General features: G+C 41.0%; 1 protein-coding gene and 1 pseudogene across 2 annotated transcripts in view; one reads left to right on the top strand and one right to left on the bottom strand.

Annotated features, from left to right (window-relative positions):
- The window catches only part of FGF13 (fibroblast growth factor 13), a 593542-nt gene that overhangs the window by 296554 nt on the left and 275443 nt on the right, over window positions 1-21545 (bottom strand). The window lies entirely within an intron of this gene.
- Window positions 13964-15054, top strand: LOC102767054 (annotated as a pseudogene).

Here is a 21545-nt window from a genome sequence, read left to right as displayed (position 1 = left end):
TTTCCCATGGGAATGCAAGATTACCTCTGGGTGTGAAACAGTGCTAGAGTACCTTTGGCTCAGTATTTCAGAAAACACACACACACACACACACACACACACACACACACACACACACATTTAGCCCAATATCATGTTGTTCCTTTTTAATAACCCTAGATCTACTTGCTACTCCTCAGATAAGATGATGACATTTGCCACACACAGAAGATGGTAGAAGTAGAGCAAAAGGGAATCTAGGGAACATAGAACATATGGCTGTCTCTCTTTTGGCCTCAATGAATCAGTATCCTTTTTAAGCACAATGGGAAAACAATAAATAGTTGGAAAGCTAAACAATGGTTTACATTAAACAACGATTGCTCATATGCCTCTTAGATAATAAAGATCTTGCTACTCTTTGCCAAAGCTGTCATCCTATGTCTAGGCTAACTGATTTTAGGAAACCTGATCGCTGCAGGCATTGGAGGCAAAGGTGAATGTTCCCTTGGAATGCACACCACACAAAGGCAGAGATAGGCAGAGTGAGGCAATGGTATATTGCAAGCAGCTCCTGGCAGCCAGATGGCAATTTGTGTAAAAGTGCACTTATATTTTGGTCACTGAAAGTTTTGATGAGCCCTGGGCCTTCTTTCAAATTCTTCTGAGCAGTGTAGCCTCAGTGAGGGGACTCACCATGAAAACAGTTGCATTAGTAGTTGGTAAGCTGTTAGTAAGTAGAAAGAATCTATTTTTGCCTCAGTTTATGGAATAAAATGGCCCAGCTAGCATGACTGTCAACTTCTTGGATTCATTTTATTTTTTATTCTAAGTGGGTTGGAGGAGAAATGCTGAATAAGTGACTCTTCTATGGATGCCTTCCAGTTAATAACATTATCAGGATCCTGAGACCACTGAAAATGCAAAGCAGGAAATTGTGGTGGAGCTGAGAGTGAGCAGGCAGGGCCACACAATATAGGCAGCCTGGTGGGGGCAGGCATCAGAGCTGCTCCTAATGCTTAAGCAATCTCTGCAGAGATAGGTATTTCTGCCCTCTGACAGATGGCCAAGTAGGAGGCTAAAGCATCCAGGAGATGACTGCAAGATCATTTTTGAGAGCTCCAAAGACAAGATCCCCAAGCAACGGTAACTCAGTAATTATCTGGGCAGCAATACCATCAGGACATTCTTATAGACCTACTGTAATAATTGAGTCCCTCTGTCCACAATTTTTGCAGTATACTTGTTGGCCATATGACCTCTTTGCAGCATAAAACACTAATAATCCCTCGTTCTTTCTTCCAACTCCCCTTCACTCAGTTCTCAAGGCTGCACTTTGTCTTGCCTATTAAATGGCCCCAATATGTTTACACATTTGTACTAGGAATACTGAACACCCCATTTGGCTCTAGATGTATGCTCAATGCTTCCCCTGGGCCTCCCTTACATGACAACTGTTTAAAAGTGTGTTAGTGACTCTACAAAGAAATCTCCTTCAGAATAAGGAGATTTGTAATATTTTAAACAATAACAAAATAAATAAACCTTTGGTGTTCACATTTCTGCCCAGAACTTTTAGGAAAGAAGAACCTGAGGTCTCTGCTCCAGCACAGGCAATCAATCTATTCGGCTTGTGTCCTACCCAGACACACAGCAGGGGAAGGGAAGAACATCTATTATCCAGGCCCTCTTCCTAATGCTCTGGGTTGTCTGTCTACACTAGTCTAGGTGCCTATCCTTAGGTAAGATGCTCCCTTTTTAGCTCCCCTTCTTCCTCTAGTTTGCTGAGTACAGATATCAATTCAGGTGGAGGCTTTGGACCTGTGGCTTTCACACTCGACATTCTTTGTCTTGAAAAGATTGTCTGAGTGTCATCTATTGCCCCCAGGCTGGTAGCTGCTAAATTTCCACCCCAACCTAACTTATCATCTAAGCCTCATTCCTCTATCATCAGCTGTCTACTGAGCATTTGATCTGTACTGAGCTGTCCTGCTGCTATCTCAACAGAGGTCTAAAACCATAATCCTCAAAAACACAGACCAATAAGTCAAAAGGGGCCTCAAGAGCATATTCTCCCGTTTCTTACCTTTCAGCTTTAATCTATAGCACCACATTCTCCCAGGCCCTCAACAGTATGCTTATAAATACAGTCTTTGGAATTAATCAGACCTGGGTTCTGGCTCAGCCTATTCCTGGCAATGTGACTAACTATTCTACCCCCTCTTTATTTCCAGCTTTATTTTGAAATCGTTGACAAATAGCATTGTATAAGTTTAAGATGTACAACATGATGATTTAATACATGCATATATTATAATACTAGTAATTATCACAGTAAGATTAGTTAACACCTCCATTACCTTTGTATTGTGTGGTTAAGAACATTTGAGATCTACTCTCTACCAATTTTCAAGTAGACAATACAGTATTGTTTACTATAGTCACCATGCTTAACTCTACCCTTCCTTCAAGGGAATTTCCACAGCTATAAATCATGGATGATAACAGGACTTACTTTCCATGGTGGCCATGAAGATGAATTGAGAAAATGAAGTTAAGGCACTTGAGGAGCTCACAACAGGCACTCATATAATGGTAGCTATTATCCGTACTGTAATGTTTTAAATGTTTATGTACTTTATCTTACCAAACCATTTCAAATCTTCTTTGTTGTCCTTCATTCACATTCATTCATTTGTGTATTCATTGCGTATCTACTAAATGATTAAAGTGTGCTAGGCACCAAGGATAAAGCAGTGAATAAGAGATACATACTCACTATTCCCCTAAAGCTTATAGATGATTGAGTGAAAATCAATATTAAAAAATTAAAGTGTGATAAATATTATAATAGAGGAAGTAAATATCAATAATTTAGCACACAGTAACCCTAAACCATTGTGTTTAGGCTTTTATAGTATCCTCCAACTGGTCTCTACTTCTAGACTCTCACTTTGCTAATCCAGCCTCCAAACAACTAACAAATTATTTGTCTTAAAACACTGCTTTCTTCATGTATGCCTCCTCTCTAAACTTTTAATGGCTCCCCAATTCTTACAGGATATGTCCAAACCCTTAGCCTGGCCTTCATGAGGAGGCTCATGTGCAAATGCAAGGCTTTGAAGTTAGACAAAATCTGGGCTCTGCTGCTCACTAGGTTTATAAACTGAAGCAGAATGTATAACTCCTCTAAGCCTCGGTGACCTAATTAGTAATTTGAGAAAACAATTGCTCTTCCACATCTGGGACTTCTACATGCTACTTCCCCTGCCTAAAATAGTTCCCCAACCCTTCCTCTGCCATCTCCATCAGATTAGCTCCTACGTATCCTAAAACCAGCGCTTCAGCAGCAGATTGGATGGAAGAGTAACAAGATAGTATAGAGTATGGCAAGCATCTAAATACCTGATCCAATCAAAAGTTCCAGGGGGCACTCAATTCAGCTTTGCTGGGCTAAGTGAACATGGATCCCAGGTTTGGAACGGATCACACTTCATTGATCCCTAACTACTATCATCCCTAAAGCCACATGACATCAGGCACAGTTGCTAGAAATCTACAAGGGAAACTCACCAATGAAACCTCAGAGCAGCACAGCAAGCCACAGCAAATGCTGCACTACTACCACACCTCTCCGCTAAGCCAGCATATTTCTACTGTGCTGCTTCCAGAAGACTTTTAGGAAGCCACCTAAGTCTAGGCATACTTGTTATTTAACCTGGGTACATAAGACACCTGGGAACATGACCAAAGAGCTTGATCCACCAAACTCCTACAGAATTGATGGGCCTCAGCCTTCACACCATAGCTATGACCTATATGGTCAGCCATAACAATTTGTCATGTGAATGTATTCAGGGGCCAGACACTCGTCTAAATTCAGACCTGAACTAGGATTATTCACTCTGTGATAAAGGAACCCAAAAGCTCATGATTTGTTTTTTTTCTTCATGAACCCAAACATTCACAGGACTCTCACTAACACCTGCTTGATGAGTGAATACCCTCTCCAGCTTTCAGCAGCACTGCTGACAAATTGTTCTACATATATACAAAGCTTAGCCATAGCATCAGCTACCTCTGAAGTTAAATTTCAGTTGCCTATATAAATTCCATAGGATCTTTCATCAGCTAAAGAGGCACATTTGCTCTTCTGTTTAAAAATGTTTCCTCTGACATTGACAATAACAGCAAAAATTAAGACTTACTAGTGGAGCTGGAGACAAATGGCAAAAGAGAGGATATAAGAGCACTAGTTTATTCCATTGCATACCTTTTAACTACCTAAAATCTGTAAGCTGTTTGAGGGCAAGTGCTACTTATCTTATTCACCTCTGTCACCAGCGATTAGTACAGGGTCAAAGCTAAGAGCAGCTGGTCCATATTTCTTAAACATCCACTAGGGGCCAGGCACTTGACTAGATACTAAGTAGGTGCCTGGTACATGTGGGGTGAATAAAATTGACGGATTTGTCATGCGTCCTTCTACCGAGGCAGATCATTAAGTGCAAGGACACTGGAGGGCCCAGGATATGCTTTATGCTTAAGTACTTTGAGGAAGAACAGTGATTTGTTTGCCTTCATTCAGCATGTCAAGACTGGCTTTTTCCTCTGTGTTCTCTTACAATTATAAAGCATTCATTCCTCCTTTTAAGAATGTACCTTTATTGTTGAAAGTATTACAGATGCTCATTCCTGTTCTTAATAGAAGGTTCAAAGTATACCGAGAGATTATTAAATGCCCCAAGTTTGTTGGGGGAAGTGGAGATTCATGAGAGGGAGAGAATATAAAGGAGACTAATTTCTTTTATCATCTTCAAAAAATATTGGAGCAATGGTATTTCTGGAAAAGAGAATCAGCATGATCTGCCTTTTGTACTCAATAGGCAGTTTGTGAAAGAAATATTCATTGACGCTGTTTGATAATTTATAGTTGTCTCCCTTCTCTTCACTCTTATTCTCTCAGGCCCACTACAAGGGTTCATAGGGACACTGAAATTCTTGGAACATTTCATTTCACCAAGGAAAGATCTTTCTGGCATTTGCCTACATGCTGGAGGGTTCAGTCTCTCTTCCCTGATCCATCACAATTCCAACAGTCAGGTTCACTGAATTAGAACCCAAACTCAAAGCTCTCTCTTGTTCACTTGGATTCTCTAACGTTTATCCAGTTCTTTATTCATGGTACAGCCAATCATTGCTGTAGATTGGAAGGGCTTAGAGGAGGTAAAAAAGAAACTCAACACTTGCCGGCTGTGGGTTGGGGTTGATATGTCTGAGTAAGAGAAACAGGGAAATGGAAGCCTACATTTAAATACCACTTTCAATGTCATTATTGTTAAGCTGATTACAATCTACTCGCTATGTGCAGCACACAACACTACACAAATTGTATACTGCACTCAACACCCTACAGAACAGCATTTCAGGGGAATGCCGTCTTTTTAGCCTGCTCCTTGGTCCAAAAATCTAGTCACATCAGCACAATTCACAATTCTGGAGCAACAGTTGCCAAAGTTGTCATTCTAGGAACGCTTGATGAGGTTTCAAGAGAAACTGTGGTTTGGGTCCCAAGTGACACATACCCAGAGAAGCCTTCTGGATCTTGAACCAGAAAGTAGCTAGACATAGAATGAATATTCATAACTATATATACATGGTAGGCAAAGTCAAGAATTGGTTGGTTATACTCTATCTTGGATTTCTCCAAAGAAGAAATCCCCAAGGAGTGTATTTTACTCCCAAAAGACTTATTTTTAGCTGGTAAATGAGTAACCAGTTCTCATATTCTTCATGAAACTGCCTGCAGTTGGAAGCATGAAGCAGAGTGCTAGGTCAGCTCCCTAAGTGAGGTCATTCAATTTCAATGTGAAAATTGGAAATAACACAATTGTGTGTGCGTGTGTGTCCTCTTGTGTGTGAATAAATGTGCATGTGCCCTGATTTATAATCATGAAAAGAACTAAGTTTTGGAAAGAGAAAATGAGAGACAAGGAAAAGAATAAGAACTTAAGTTGTTTAAAACCAGAGGTCCAATCAGGCCAGGAAGTCAGTAAGGCTCTTTTTGCTCATGAGTCAAAATCATTTTTACTCTGTATTGGTCAACACTTTGAGGCGGCCACTGGAGGCCCCACTGCATTCTAAATTAAACAAGCTGATCATGTTACTAGTGTCCAAACCTCCACTAACTCAGGGTTCTACACAGGATCACATCCTAACTGTTCACAACATGTCCTTATGCAGCATCTCCATTCTTATACTCTACCCCTTGATTTGTCCAAGCTGGAACTCTTGATATTTACCTCTGTTCGTCCTGCTGATCTACCCTGTGTTGGTACAAGTTACTACCTGGAAACTCAGTACAGAACGTGGGTTTCTGTCTTTCCTACACCCATAATTCCAATCTATCAGTAGGTCTTACAGATTCCACCTTAAAAATAGGTCCCAGATCTGACCACTCATCTGCACTCTAGCACCACAGTCCAAGTTACCACCACGTCTCTGCTGATCTCTTCCAGTAGGGTCCTAATTTATCTCCCCTCTTGGTGTCTTTGTCTTTTTCCACTTAATTATTCACAAAGCCACCAGGCAACTCTTTAAAAACCCAAATCCTATTGTGTTGCCTCTAGCTTAAAACTGCCTAATGGCTTTTCCTGTTGCTTAAAAAATGGTCCAAATACTTTCACATGGCCTGCAAGGCCTTAGATGGTGTGGCCCCTCCCCACCTTCCTGTCTTGATCTCCTCTGTCTCTCCCCTGAGCTCACTGCTATTTTCTGTCCTTTGGACATAATCCACTTGTTTCTACCTTAGAAGCTTTGTACATCCTCTGCCCTCTGCCTATTTCTTGGCAAACCACTTCGCATCATTTAGGTCTCACTCTTAATACCACCTTAGACCCACTCCTAAGCTACAGAGGCATTTCTCTAATTATTCTCTGCTTGTTCACGCTGCTGGATTTTCTTCAGAGCATTTAGGACTTTATGACATTAGTTCAGTATTGTGTTACACATTTATTACAAATCTCCTCACTTTAGCACATAATCTTTGTGTGAATAGGGACCTGGTCTGTCTTGTGCATTGCTGTTATCTCCAGCATAATAAGTGAGTATATGCTGAAAGGCATACTAAATCTGCTTCTTTTTTTAAATTTGTAATTTATCTTTCCTCCCCAGTTGCAGTATTTAGCATCTGGACTGATACATTTGATTATGACACAGAGGGTGGGACTGTTTGCTGAAATCTTATCATGTCTGATAGTTCTGCCATAGGCCATAAGCCCAATGGCAATCCAAAACTGCTCTCTGTCATTCATCACCAGGAAACCTGTGCAGGGGAGTGGGGAGCTCAGCGTGCTGAGGGCTGAGCTATCTGTGGAGGGGTCAGGGCAGAGATTTACATGTCCCCCCTTTAACGTGTTTCTTTTATTTTCCATAGCATTGCCTTTATTGGCACCCATCAATATGCCCATCTCCACAAGTTCCAGGCTCTTGTGATTCTCTGTATACACAATGTTGTTGTTTTTTTCCTTTCTTTCTTCCATGCCTTATCCCCCTGGCAAACTCCTAACGATCCTTCAAAATTCAGTACAAGCATTGCTGCCTCTACAAATATTTCCCTAACTCCCATTTCTACCACTGCCTCAAAGTATACCTTGTACAGGTAAGTTAACAATTACAAAGCAATGTGATGGCTTCCCTTCTAAAGTGTAAGCAATGTGATGTCAGTGACTCAGTTTTTCACATTTACATAGGGGAATGAGTTCACTGACTCATTCACTAGACATTTATTGAGCACTTGCTATCAGAAAAAATTCCAAAGCCAGTGCCCTTTTCACCACAACACACTCCACAATTGCTAATGGGCACCTCATGTCTGCATTCTTTTCTCCAGTTGAATTTCCAGTTAGTTTGAAGGTGTCAGGTGTCACAAAATTTATGTGATTATTCCCTTGCTATTTTTAATCCATGCAGATCTGAAGAATCAGTAAACTGAAAGCTTTCTGGGTGAGGCGGGAAACTAAAACTGCATTTTGGAGAGATAAAACAGATGGAAATTAGGAAAGCAAGGATAACAGACAAAAAGGCAAAATGAGGAATGTCAACCAAAGTCTAACAGGATTTTCAGAAAGGGATACCAGAATAATTTTAAGATATAATGGCAATAGTTCCCAAGAATTGAAGATAAAAAAGAAATCCTCATCTTTAGGGTCAATTATTATTTGACAAAGGAGGCAAGAGCATACAATGGAGTAAAGACAGTCTCCCTAATAAATGGTGTTGGAAAAATTGGACAGGTATATGCAAATATGAAACTAGCCCACCAATTTACACCACATACAAGAATATACTGAAAATCATAAAAGACACTAAGTTTGAGAAAGGATAAATAATATCAAATCCATACCTAGAGACATTGCAGTGAAACTGTAGGACCTTGCCCTGACTGGTTTGGCTCAGTGGATAGAATGTCAGCCTACGGACTGAAGGGTCCCAGGTTCGATTCCAATCAAGGGCATGTGCCTCGGTTGCTGGCACATCCCCAGTAGGGGGTGTGCAGGAGGCAGCTGATCAATGTTTCTCTCTCATCGATGTTTCTAACTCTCTATCCCTCTCCCTTCGTCTCTGTAAAAAATCAATAAAATATATTAAAAAAAAGAAACTGTAGGACCTTGAACAAAAAATATTTAAAGTGACTGAAGAAAAACAAAACATTGCCTATAAAAAATAATCCTATTGACAACAGCAACAATTTTAAGGTTGGCAGTGGGGACTAAGATATCTCTACCCAGTTAACCTATCATTAGAAAAGTAAAGGTGAAATGTCAACATCTTCAGCCAAATAAAATCTTAGTTTATTATTTAGAGAACATCACTAAAAGGATAATTTGAAAAAAGGCAACTATATCCAAGTGAAAGGATAATGTAAGAGGAAATGGCAAGCAATGAAGTTGCTGGTGAATCTAAATAAACACTAACTGTAAATAAGAAAATAAAATGATGGCCAATAGAGAAAATGTGAAAACAAGGTGAACTAAATACTGGTAGACAATAATTTGATACATGGTAATTGAAATATTAAAGTTAAAACTATAGACTTACAATTCCTTACAATTCTTGGGTGTGGAGTCAAGAAACTGAATAGCTTTAGATTTCTTAAGCTAATCAGTCATACAGCTTAACATTTAAAGAAAAAAATAGTAAAATAATAGAAAGAAACACTAAGGGAAGAGTTTTTCCCCCTCCTTTGTAAGCGTTGAACTGGTGACTCTAAAATCTACTTTCTCTGATGTTTTGATACCATCCAAACCTCTTATCCTGCTGAGGTGCAGATTTAATGATGTCAGATATTTCTGTTAGAGCCCCTAGAGCAGTGGTTCTCAACCTTCCTGATGCCGTGACTCTTTAATACAGTTCCTCATGTTGTGGTGACCCCCAACCATAAAATTATTTTCATTGCTACTTCATAACTGTAATTTTGCTACTGTTATGAATCGTAATGTAAATATCTGATATGCTATATGTGTTTTCCGATGGTCGCGACCCACAGGTTGAGAACCACTGGCATGTCAAACTCAAAGGCTAACACAGGCCAAATAAATAAGGTTTAAGTTTATGTGGGCTACAAAAAACCAAAAACTGAATAACTGCACAAATGAATAAGCGTAACGCAAATAAACCTATTTTTCTTGTTCTCCGAAAGCGAAATATTTCCTGTTGTGCACATCGAGTAAGTCAGTCCAAGACTAATGACGTGGCAATTGGCTGCTAAAATACTCGCTGCTAGCATTAGTGGAGAGAAATGGTGCACCTGCGCACAAGGCGCATAAGGGAAATGACTGCAACGCGATTATAGTATTCAGTCATTAGCGAATGTTGTAGTTTGTTATTAATAATTATGTATAACAGGATATTGTAAAAATTAAGTGACAAAACTTTTATTAAAACGTTTCTTACATACCATTATATTGGCTGGGCCATAAAAATATTTGTTGTGGGCCACATGTGGCCTACGGGCCGCAAGTTTGACATGCTTGCCCTAGGGTATGGCAGTTGACATTGATTGATGATTATACCAAGGTATACATGCATCACCTGTTTTATGTCACACACACAAAGGTTCTTCATGTGGCACATTGGCTGAAAAACAAACTAAGGGAATGTGTCACTTATTATGGTAGGTAAATCAATCTCATTTTCATCTGATCTGCTCCTAGTTCTCTGAATGAAACCATCCCTCCTTTCCTAATAGGATTCAATCAATCCTGCAACTTCTTTTCCACAGATACTCTCACAATCATATTTTTAGTAGCCATTTGAATCTTCTATTTTGCTAACTTTTCAACTGTTTTTTGGAGAAGGAATAAAAAGTCTAAAAGGAATCTCTATTTCTTACCTATCTTTCTATCCATGCAACCAGCAAACAAGCAGGCAGGAAAAATGAGGAAGAATAGAAAATCATTCAATGATTAAAACCCTGCATAAGAAACATCTTGGTAGAAATATTTAAATACCATACATACATATTTCCAGGCAACAGCTTTTGTAATCTATGAAGGCATTCTGGATATATTTGTGAATGGGCTCTACATTTCAAGCAAAACACAAAATGTATGCAGCATCACCTAAATGCTTAAATAAGAACATAATATCAGTTATAGGTGCCCCTGAGGGACCCCACATTTGACAAAACACTCCTAGTTTAAGGAAACACATTTAATTAAATATCAAAAGAATAAGCAAACCAAAAAATAGTTATGTCTTATGTAGACAAGAGGAGTACCTGATGATTAATATTCAAACCCAAGAACTGGATTAGACATTGAATGAACTTTTCATTATTTGTTATAAGAAGAATGTGTTTTAAGTTCAATTTCAGAGAATCTGCTAGTATTAGTGGATCTGCTATTATTTCTGGAAATATAAAAAAGAAAAGCAGAAATAAAACATAGTTCCCAATGAGTTTCCAATCCCTACAAATTTAAAAACAGCTTAGCCCTAGCGGGTTTGGCTCAGTGGATAGAGCATCAGCCTGCTTACTAAAGGATCCCAGGTTTGGTTCCAGTCAAGGGCACATGCCCATGTTATGGGCTCGATCCCAAGTAGCGGGTAAGCTGATCGATGTTTCTCTCTCAATCGATGTTTCTTACTCTCTGTCCCTCTCCATTCTTCTCTGTAAGAAATAAATAAAAATATATATTAAAAATATATAAAGTCCCTGGGAAACTTTTGGATATATACATAAATATACACTGCCCTTGGGGAGCTCAGTGGACTGCTGTGAATCAGTGTGCATTTTGGTCTAATATATTTTTGTTGAATTTTATGTGGGAAGAAAGAGTACACATAAGTTGTAATTTCATGAAAAAATTACTTAAAAGTGACTAAGAGGCCCTAACAGGCTCTGGCTTTGTAAAACACTTTAACTCTGTAAATAGGGTTGCCTAGGTCATGTCTCCAGCAGGAGAAAGTCAACATTAGAGCATGTCAGAATGTTCATTCATCTTTACTCCAAAATTTCAAGGAAAGAAACTACCATTTTCTATCAGGTATGGCTTCACAACTGAGTTCCAAATATGCCACAGAATGTTGCTCTTTCTGCCACAGAGCAATGAAGAATATTCTGCCCTGCCAGTTTGGATTTTTGATAAGTTCATGGATGTCATAGATATACAGATACAAATGAAGTTTATCCAGCTCATGTGATCATTTTACTGAAAGACTTTAACAGATTTGAGTAAGAATCGTGGAAAAAATTCCAAATAACCCAATTCAAAATATTATCAAATGAATGCTCAGTCTAGTATATCTGGAATGAATGTCCCCAGGCCTGTGATCATGTTGTGATCTCAAAGTCACCCACGTCTAATTTTCCTTAACTGCAAAATGAGGATAAAGACAGAATGCCCCTCACAGAGTTGCTGTGGTAACTAAATGGGTTAATATACAGCCTTCAATAAATATCAACTGGTATTGTTGTTTCTGTCATTGGTATACTCACTGGTATTGTTAATACTAGATTCATTCATTCACACAATCCACTGACTTGTTTAACATATATTTACTGAGCATATGCCATATGCTAGTTACTGTTCTAGGCCTTGGGGACAGAATTTAATAAAAGCAAGTCCCTATTCCCTTGGGCCTTACATTTCTATAATCTATGGATTATAGAAAAATTAATAAACAGTTAAAAGCATATTGTCAGATAGTAATGTATGCAAGGAAGAATAATAATGCAGAATAAAGGGGCTACTTTACATAAGTGTCAGGGAAGACCTCACTAAGGGTGACATTTGAGCAGAGACTTGAGGTTTTAATGTTCCTGGTGACTACGCCACCTATATATTTTTTTCTAACTCAATTGTTCAAGCAATTGGTCTAGCAGGCTCCCTTGGCCTTCAATCCTATGTCTCCTTTTTGCAGCATTCACATTTTTGTTGCTCAGGGATATGCAATGATGCTGACAACATCACAATGAGGCAGGTAAAAAAAAAAGTCTCATTTGCAGCCCAGCTACAAAAACTTTAATGCTAAATTTGGCAGATTATTATTCCACCTGCTGATCCCTAAAGAGTAAGCTGCTGCCTTTTGCTTCCCCATTCTAAGAATAGATGGCTGCTTCTGTAAAGTGCTGTGTAACAAAGAGGCTACATGGCTTTCCATACTACTTATTTCCTATGATTCAAGTCAATTAGGACAGTAGTGTCAGCTTCTGCCTCCCCAATGAACTATGTTCAGACAGTGAAGTAAACAGGAGGTGGATACCTTTGTTAGGAAAAGCCTTGGGGGAACTTCTTAGCTCAGCTTAACTAGGGGAGCAAGAGCAAGGGGGCATTTACTCTCTTCCAGTGCATAGGATGCTATATCACTACTTCTATTAAGGCAGAATCTACCGGCAGGAAATTCTGAACTGTCTCAGTCTCCCACAGTCACCTCTCCACTAGCTCCTATCCTTTTTTCCTAGCAGACTGATAACAAGACTGTGGGTTGGGAACAGAACAGGGAGTTGAAATGCAGATTGCAGCTGGAGTTCTAGTAATTCAGCCGTAGGAGACTGGACAGAGCCGTCACAATGCCCTGGGGCCTAGGCATTGCATTCCCACTGTTAGAGAACTGTAGGAAGTATTCCATGTGGCCTTTTCATTTTCTGCTCCCTTCCATCTGGGAAGAGCACAGACCTAGAAGACCACCTTCAAATAGAGACTCTGTCAATGAGCATGCTCCCTGAGGCCAGGAGATGGGGTGGGGGTGTGCTTTGTAGTAATTCCCCTGAGAGTCGAGCACTAATTGGGATTTCTGCTCTGGGCCATCTTGGCGATCTTATCTGTTCCTGATCTCATTATTACACCTGTTTTCTTTTTTTTCTTTCTTTTTCTTTTTTACATGGCAACATTTTATTTATTTATTTTAAATTTTGTTTTATTGGTTAAAGTATTACAAAGCGTATTACATATGTCTCCTTTCCGCCTCCCTTGACATTCCCCCAGCCTCCCCTACCCCCCAGTGTCTTATGTCCATTGGTTATGCTTATATGCATGCATACAAGTCCTTCGGTTGATTTCTTAATGAGCCACATATATTTGGGATTGACAGGTTTACTTGCTTTTGAAAATTATAAACTTAACTATTATTTATCAAATATCAAATAAGGATGCTGATTAGAAAAGGCATCCTGATGTGCTAGAGAAAGCATTGAGTGTGAGGTCCAAAGCACGGGGTTTTAATATTGAGAGAAGACAGAAAGGAAGATAATGTTACACTCAAATAGTAGTGAATTTGTCTGTGAAGTGGGGTCACAGGTGGTTTTTTTCCTTCTTTATCATTTTCCATATTTTTCAAATATTATCTAAAGCATATCAAATCAGAACACTGACATCATATAAAAGATCAGTGTTAGAATCCCATTTTTATCATTTATTGTTTATCTCACATTAGAGGCAGGTACAGTTCTCTCTTTGGGTCTTTATCTTTCCCATCTATAAAAGAAGAGGCAGAGGCTCTCTATTCCTCCTGTTCAGCAGACAGCTGCTCTTTCTGCACAGCGCCAGCCACAACCCTGAGACACGATGGTGATGGTGAAGGTCAGAGTGAACGGATTTGGCCGCATTGGGAGCCTCATCATCAGAGCTGCTTTTAACTCTGGAAAAGTGGATATTGTCACCATCAATGACCCCTTCATTGACCTCAATTACATGGTCTACATGTTCCAGAATGATTCTACTCATTTCAAGTTTAAAGGCACAATCAAAATTGAGAATGGGAAGCTTGTCATCAATGTAAAGTCCATCTCCATCTTCCAGGAGTGAGATCCAGCCAACATCAAATGGGGTGATGCTGGTGCTGAATATGCTGTGGAGTCTACTGGTGTCTTCACTACCATGGAGAAGGCTAGGGTTCACTTAAAGGGCAGAGCCAAGAGGGTCATCATCTCTGCTCCTTCTGCGGAGGCCCCCATGTTTGTGATGGATGTGAACCGTGACTAGTATGACAACTCCCTCAAGATTGTCAGCAATGCCTCCTGCACTACCAACTGCTTGGCCCCCCTGGCCAAGGTTATCCATGACAACTTTGGCATCATGGAGGGACTCATGACCACCAACGCCATGCCATCAACGCCACCCAGAAGACCGTGGATGTCCCTCTGGGAAGCTGTGGTGTGGTGGCCGAGGAGCTGCCTAGAATATCATCCCTGCTTCTACTGGCACTGCCAAGGCTGTGGGCAAGGTCATCCCTGAGCTGAATGGGAAGCTCACTGGCATGGCCTTCTGTGTCCCCTTCCCCAATGTGTGGGTTGTGGATATTACATGCCGCCTGGAGAAAGCTGCCAAATAGGATGACATCAAAAAGGTAGTGAAGCAGGCATTAGAGGGTACCCTCAAGGGCATCCTGGGCTATACTGGGGACCAGGTTGTCTCCTGTGACTTTAACAGTGACACACACTCCTCCACATTTGAGGCTGGAGCTGGCATTGCCCTCAATGACCACTTTGTCAAGCTCATTTCCTGGTATGACAATGAATTTGGCTACAGCAACATGGTGGTGGACCTTATGGTTGACATAGCCTCAAAGGAGTAAGAGCCCATTGGACCACCAGCCCTAGCAAGAGGAAGAGAGGCTCTCACCTGCTGGGGAGCCCTTGCCCCAGATTGATCCCTCTGAGATTCTCCTGACCAGTTTCCATCCCAGACCCCCTGAAGAAGGGGAGGGGCTTAGGGGGTCTTACCTTGTTGTGAACCATCAGTAAAGTTCACTGTACCCGGGGGGGAGGGGGGAAGAGACAGAGAATGAAAGAGGAGACTTTAGCCCTACCATTCTGAGTTGCTAATGCATTTTGGGAGGTAATATTAATACATTTAGGCAATTTAAAGAGCTGGGACATTACCTGCACTTCAAGTCATCCTAACCAAAGTGGCTGAGTACTGAGGAAGCTATAATCTTTTTTGCAGGGTTCTGACACTTGGTGCAAGAGCTACCAGGTGCTGCTATTATTATGCATTTGCTTGTGAGTCACAGTCACCCTGATCTTGGATCTTCAGCTAATATTGTTATCACAATGTGTGATTAATAACAAACTATTTTATAATATCTGCCTTGAGCTAAAGCAATTTCTTTACTTTAAATCCTGCCTTGGAGGGTTTATCAGAAACATATATAACGAAGTACATCAATTATCTAAACCTTACAACCACACTATTAAACAGGAATAAGTATGATTATCTCCTTTTTGTGAATGGTGAAACAGGCTCAGAGAAGCACACAGCCAGGTAGCAGCATTTGAGCCCATGTCTGCTCATCTATGCTAAACGCCACTCTAAGAATTTGACTGGAAAAAAAAATGTGGTCAGCTGGATGTGCTGGGGGTTGGTTACTGAGCTTCTAGTTGTCTATATTTGGTTTTCCTCGTAACTCAAGGGGGTCAAGTCCTCTAGGAAGGAGGATTTATTGTTTTTGTTTTGTTATTTCCCTGGTCCTTGGCACATGAAAAGCCCCTCCTCCACTCCCACCCAAAGCCAGAGGCTGGAAGCTCGGGAGTGAGTGTGGAAGATGATGACCTTCACCACAAGTAGAGCAGATGGTAACTATGGCAAGATGTGAAATCCTCCCATTTGAGAATGCTATCAAGCCCTGGGAAAGGCAAAGATAGCAGCCCCCATGGCAAACTCCTGTGTGCAAGACTGAATAACATGCCAGTAAGTAGTTTCGTGACTTTTCTTTCTGGTCTTAGTTAAATTCAGTCCTAATGTAGAGCCTAGCCATGCTCTAAGATTCAAGGCATTAATATTGGCTTCTAATTGACATGGGTGGTCTATAGAAGGGTATTGTTTCCCAACTTTGTGCTAACATAACATTTCTATCATAAGGGCCAAGGGCAGGACTTTTGCATGCAGAGACAGAGTGTGATAGAAGAGCAGCAAGATTTCCAATTGGTGCGAAATCACTAGGTGACATTAGACAAGTACTATAATCTCTTTGAACTCCATTTTCTATATCAATATAATGGAGGTCATCTATCTTACAGCATGTTTATGAAAACTGAATTAGTGCATTTTTCCAAATTATGGAAAAACTATGTTCTAGGTATGTTAATAGGTATTTGGTTGGTGTGTATGTGAATCAAAGTGATCTAATGATTTTGAGAAACATTGAGTTAAACAAAATTAAGCTATTGTATTTTAGGTCCTACAGCACCAAATTCCCAGCCTATCATAGAGTCTAGAAGCTATTCAGAAGCCCATTGACAGCTCAAGGCAGTCAAAGAGTGTTAGGCTACCCTGAAGGAGCCATTCTGGACCACCAGCTTATTCAGAGTGTGTTGAGACAAGATCAAGCTATGACCCACAGTTCATCATGCCTTTGCCTAATGGGTACCATATGACAGGAGTCGCCAGGTCTGAGGAGTGCAGTTCAAGGTCAACAAGCACTAAGGTTGGCCCCAAGCTAGCTCCCAAGTCCCCAATTGAGGTCCAATTTGGTCACCTTTGACTAATAGCAATCCATAAGATTGGCTGACAATATCTACCACATGCTAGAAGCTTGGCCTAGAGGTGACAATGATACCATGGAAGTGTTGGGGTCATATTCCCATACATATAGGACAAAGCCAGAAGAATTAGAAAGTTCAAGTAGGAGCCAGAGTGTCAAAGCATAGCAAGATAGAAGCATCAGCTGAAAGAATCCACAGATGAGGAAGCCACTGCAAGTTCTGAAGGAATGGTCTTTCTGCCAGACAAGAAACATCTAAAGGGACATCCAGATCCTGGATAAAGCAAAAACAAAACAAAACAAAACAAAACAAAACAAAACAAAACAAAACAAACAAAAAAACCCAGCTGAAATGTGAAGGAGGCATAATATCTCATAAAACAGCAAGAAAAATAAGTTATGGTCCAATGGAAACCCAGGTGAGCACCTACAATGGTTCTTTGAAACTTGGCCTCTACACACATGACTCAAGCAGTTAATTTATTGAACATTTACAATGTATCAGCTGTAACAATTACACTATACCCATTATATTTAACTAGGTGTGCAGTGCACGAATTCATGAACCTTGAAAAGAACTGTTAGCCTTGAGGTTGCTATGGGCACAAGGTCAGGTCTCGGCCCATCCTCCATGCTCCCGTCCACCCGGAACCTCCTGCCATGGCTCCTGGTCCCCTATCTGCAGGCAGCCCCGCTCCTACAGCCGCCGCTTCCACATGCTGATAGTGCCAGCCCCACTCCCACCCGTTGATGGTGCGGAGCAATTGGGGCCAGGGCCAGCAGCGCACATGGGCGGGGCTGGTGCCATCAGCAGGTGCAAGTGGAGGCTGCTGCCCCAATCACCCTTCAGGAGCAGAGGGAGGTGGAGAAGCCCTCAGAGGTGATTGGGGCTGGTACCAGGCACCAGCAGTGGGTGTGAGCGGCAGCTCTGGTGCCAACTGTGGTGTGAGCAAGGTTGGCGCCAGCAGTGGGTACAAGCACCGGGTGGGACCGCAGCATGTGGGTATTTTCAGTAACTACCAGAGACTCTCTGCAATGACAGTGATCGGTGCCCCACCTTGATCTGGTGCTCCCACTCACCTGCTCCACCATAGCTGACTCCCACCCTGTTCTGCGCTCTGCTGCCTGCTGCTAATGCCCGCCATGTTCCACGTGTGCCCCCTGCTGATCATCGCATGTCATGGCAACTGGTTGTTCAGTTCCGCCATTCGGTCTATTTGCATGTTAGGGTTTCATATATATAGATGATTGTCTAGGTCAGCCATGGGCAAACTACGGCCCACGGCCCAGATCCGGCCATGGGCAAACTATGGCCCATCTTTTTACAACTTCCTTTCTTGTCCTTTGCCTATGTTAAGATGTATAGGATAGTGGTTAAGAAAACAGACATCAGAACCACACTCCTGGGATCAGAAAAACAGCCAATGTACTAGCATCAGCCGTGGGCAAATTACGGCCCGTGGGCCGGATCCGGCCTGTTTGGTTTTTCTATACGGCCTGCAGAGCCGAAAGAGCGGAGGGTTCTCTTGCTCTCCCCTCCGCTCCTTCACCAGCAGCAGTGTTAACATGTATTAGTTCACACAAACATTCCATCCATGCTTTTGTTCCGGCTCTTCGGTCCAGTTTAAGAACCCATTGTGGCCCTCGAGGCAAAAAGTTTGCCCACCCCTGCCTAGACTCTAGGATAACACGGGTAAGTGGCAGAACCAAAATTGAAATCCAATTGGTCTGAATGCAAATCCCAAGCTTTTTCATTTACACTGTGAGAGAGGCAGGTTTCTTTGCTATCCTAACCATCTAGGTATCTTTCAGTAAAGTCTCCCAGTGCTGGATCCCTACCAGTATGTCACAACTGGCCCCCATGATTGTAAGGTTACTGCTCTTCATTCATTCCCACCGCTCACAAGGCATTTTTTATGCTAAGGCAGCTGTTGAGATGTCTGATGCCTAACAATCCCAAGAAAGGGGAAATTACCCCATTTCCAGGACAGCCTAAAAATCTTTCAGTAGATTTTAAAGACAATTTCAAGCATATAGTACCTGAGCCACCATTGGGCCATTGCTCTAGCTGTTTTTGTTTTCTTTTTTAAAATATGTTTTTATTTATTTTAGAGAGAGAGGAAGAGAGATGGAGAGAGAAAGAAAAACATTGATCAGTTGCCTCCTGTACACTCCCCTACTGGATATTAAACCCACAATCTGGGTATGTGCCCTGACCAGGAATCAAACTGGCGACCCTTTAGTGCACAGGACGATATTCAACCAACTGAGCCACACAGGCCAGGGCTCTAGCTGTTTTCTATATTGAGAATGGCTTTGTCTGTCAGATCCTGCCTATTTTCAAAGTCCATCTTAACTCTCGTTTCCCACCATGAATTATTTGTTCATTCTCCCTGCATCCTGGGACCCTTTGGTGCTCTTGAACTCCATAGCAAATATTTTATCCTGTATCACAGACAACTAATAACTTACGTCTCCACCAAATTTCTCAACCATTACTGTAAACCTTCAAAGCAAGACGGCATATTCCTCATATCTATATGCCTTGAAACATTCAGAAGTATAAACACCTAGAAAAAGATCCCTGTTCTCAGAAGGTACTCGGGAACAATTCCATGACTTGAGTCAATATATAAATACCCAACACAGATCCTGCCTGAACATCTACTTTCCTTTCCTGAGGAAAGGTAAAAAAGGGAGTGAGTATCCTAAGTCCCTAAGAAAACAGCTTCCTACTCTCCTGGAGACTGGTCTTTGTGTATATCCCAGTAGCAGCATAGCACATTTTATACAAATGTTTAGGACTGACATATAATATAGTAATCTAGGCAAATTCAGTCCAGAAATCTATAATTTCCTAAATCACTCAAAGATGGCAAGCAGAGATTCATTAATCCAATGTTGATAAATGGATAGTTTCATTCCCCTGATGTCTTCCCCTTCATGTACTGAGTATACATGATTTACTGACACTACATTGTTCACAGGGCTACATTTTGAGCTTTTCACAATCATTATCCCTTTGCATTTAGCATACTGAACAAGAGTGGTTAAGTCCACATAGAAGACAGGGAATGACTCAACCAGAGTATGTTAAAGGTCATTCTTCAAATCAGAGGCAGATCTGAATCATAACACCAACTTCAGAGATTTGGGCTCCGAAGGCATATTTAATCAACAAATCAGCTGTCCGTATAAAGGAAAGGAAGAAAAATGGAACCGAATTTGAGTTAGAAACCTCTTCTATCAACATAGCATTATTTCATTGATTTAGAGTAAGGGATTAACACAAATTGACAAAAATTGGGCAAGCAAAGGAGCAGAGTAAAAATACAGACTCCCAGACCCCATCTCACATCCACTGTATCAAATTTTTTGCAATCCTGCATTTTAATAGGCTTCCAGGTAATTCTGTTGTGCAGCTATATTTAAGCCCATGCATTTATGTCATGGCAAAGGTGTCAGATTTGAAACCTCACACCCAGGCTCTGTTATGTCTTGCCCTGAAGTCCCCATTCAAAATGGCAGTGGGGGTTAGGGGAGAGTGGGGATAGTTCTCAGGCTGCATCCAGGGAAAATGAACTTCTGAAAGAGCCCTGTATACATCTCTGGAAGGGAGCATCCTGATCCTTCCCTGGTCGCACCAAGTATTTGGCTCTGATATTTCCTCAGAATGTGCTTTTTGTTCTTATATTATCCTGGTATGAAAAGAAAACAAGCCCCTAGCAATAACAACTCATTCAAAGCCAGGCTATGATTCCACAGCAATAAATTGCAAACACTGTTTCATTGCATCGCAAAACCAATTTGTAACAGACAGCATCCTTCTCATTTTAGGCATAGGACCTTATTATGAGTTTCTTTTCTTGTACCTGTGCAGAAAAATCCTCAACTAATTAGAAACCTCAATGATCATTGGGTTGCTATCAGACTTGTGAAAAATATGATTTTTTGAATTGCTCAGGATGACAACAGTAACCAGGGCAGGAAGGAAAAATAAACAAAAACAAGTACAACATTAAATAAGTAGCTTAAATCATCCTTAACATTTAATATGATTTGACAGGTTTTGCCAATCTTGAATGATCAGAAGGACTCAATACCTTGTTTCTGAGTTGTGGTGCAAAGATAAGACTCCAGGAGGAAATAAATTAATGGAAACAACATGCCTCCACCCCAGATTTAAATCCAGACCCATCCTGAGTGAATGCTCTCACTGCTCTCCTGTTAGTATTATTTATACTGTGTTTGAACCAGGTGAGCTACTGCCTCATTAATGAGAGCAAGGCTACCTTACCACTGAGATAATTCCTTTCCTTCTGGGCCTTAAAAATAAATAAAATACAAAAAATCCATGGAAAATTTACTTGAGCATTTTGCAAACTTCATTCACTAATCATAAATCAATCATCAATTCACTCAGAGATCTCAGATGTCTCTTAGGGTTCCTCCTAAGAGAGCTCCCAACTCCCTCCTATAGCCTCCCTAGATAGCAAGCAGCTAATGGCCAAAAAAGTATTGAGATTCAGGCAAAGGGGTACTGGACCAGATGGTTCGACCCACTCCTTCTCTTTGAGCAGCCA

The sequence above is a fragment of the Myotis davidii genome, unplaced genomic scaffold (assembly GCF_000327345.1).
Source record: "Myotis davidii unplaced genomic scaffold, ASM32734v1 scaffold690, whole genome shotgun sequence".
NCBI lineage: Eukaryota > Metazoa > Chordata > Mammalia > Chiroptera > Vespertilionidae > Myotis > Myotis davidii.
The sequence above is the reverse complement of the archived record's forward strand: the minus strand, read 5'-3'. Positions and strand labels throughout refer to the sequence as shown.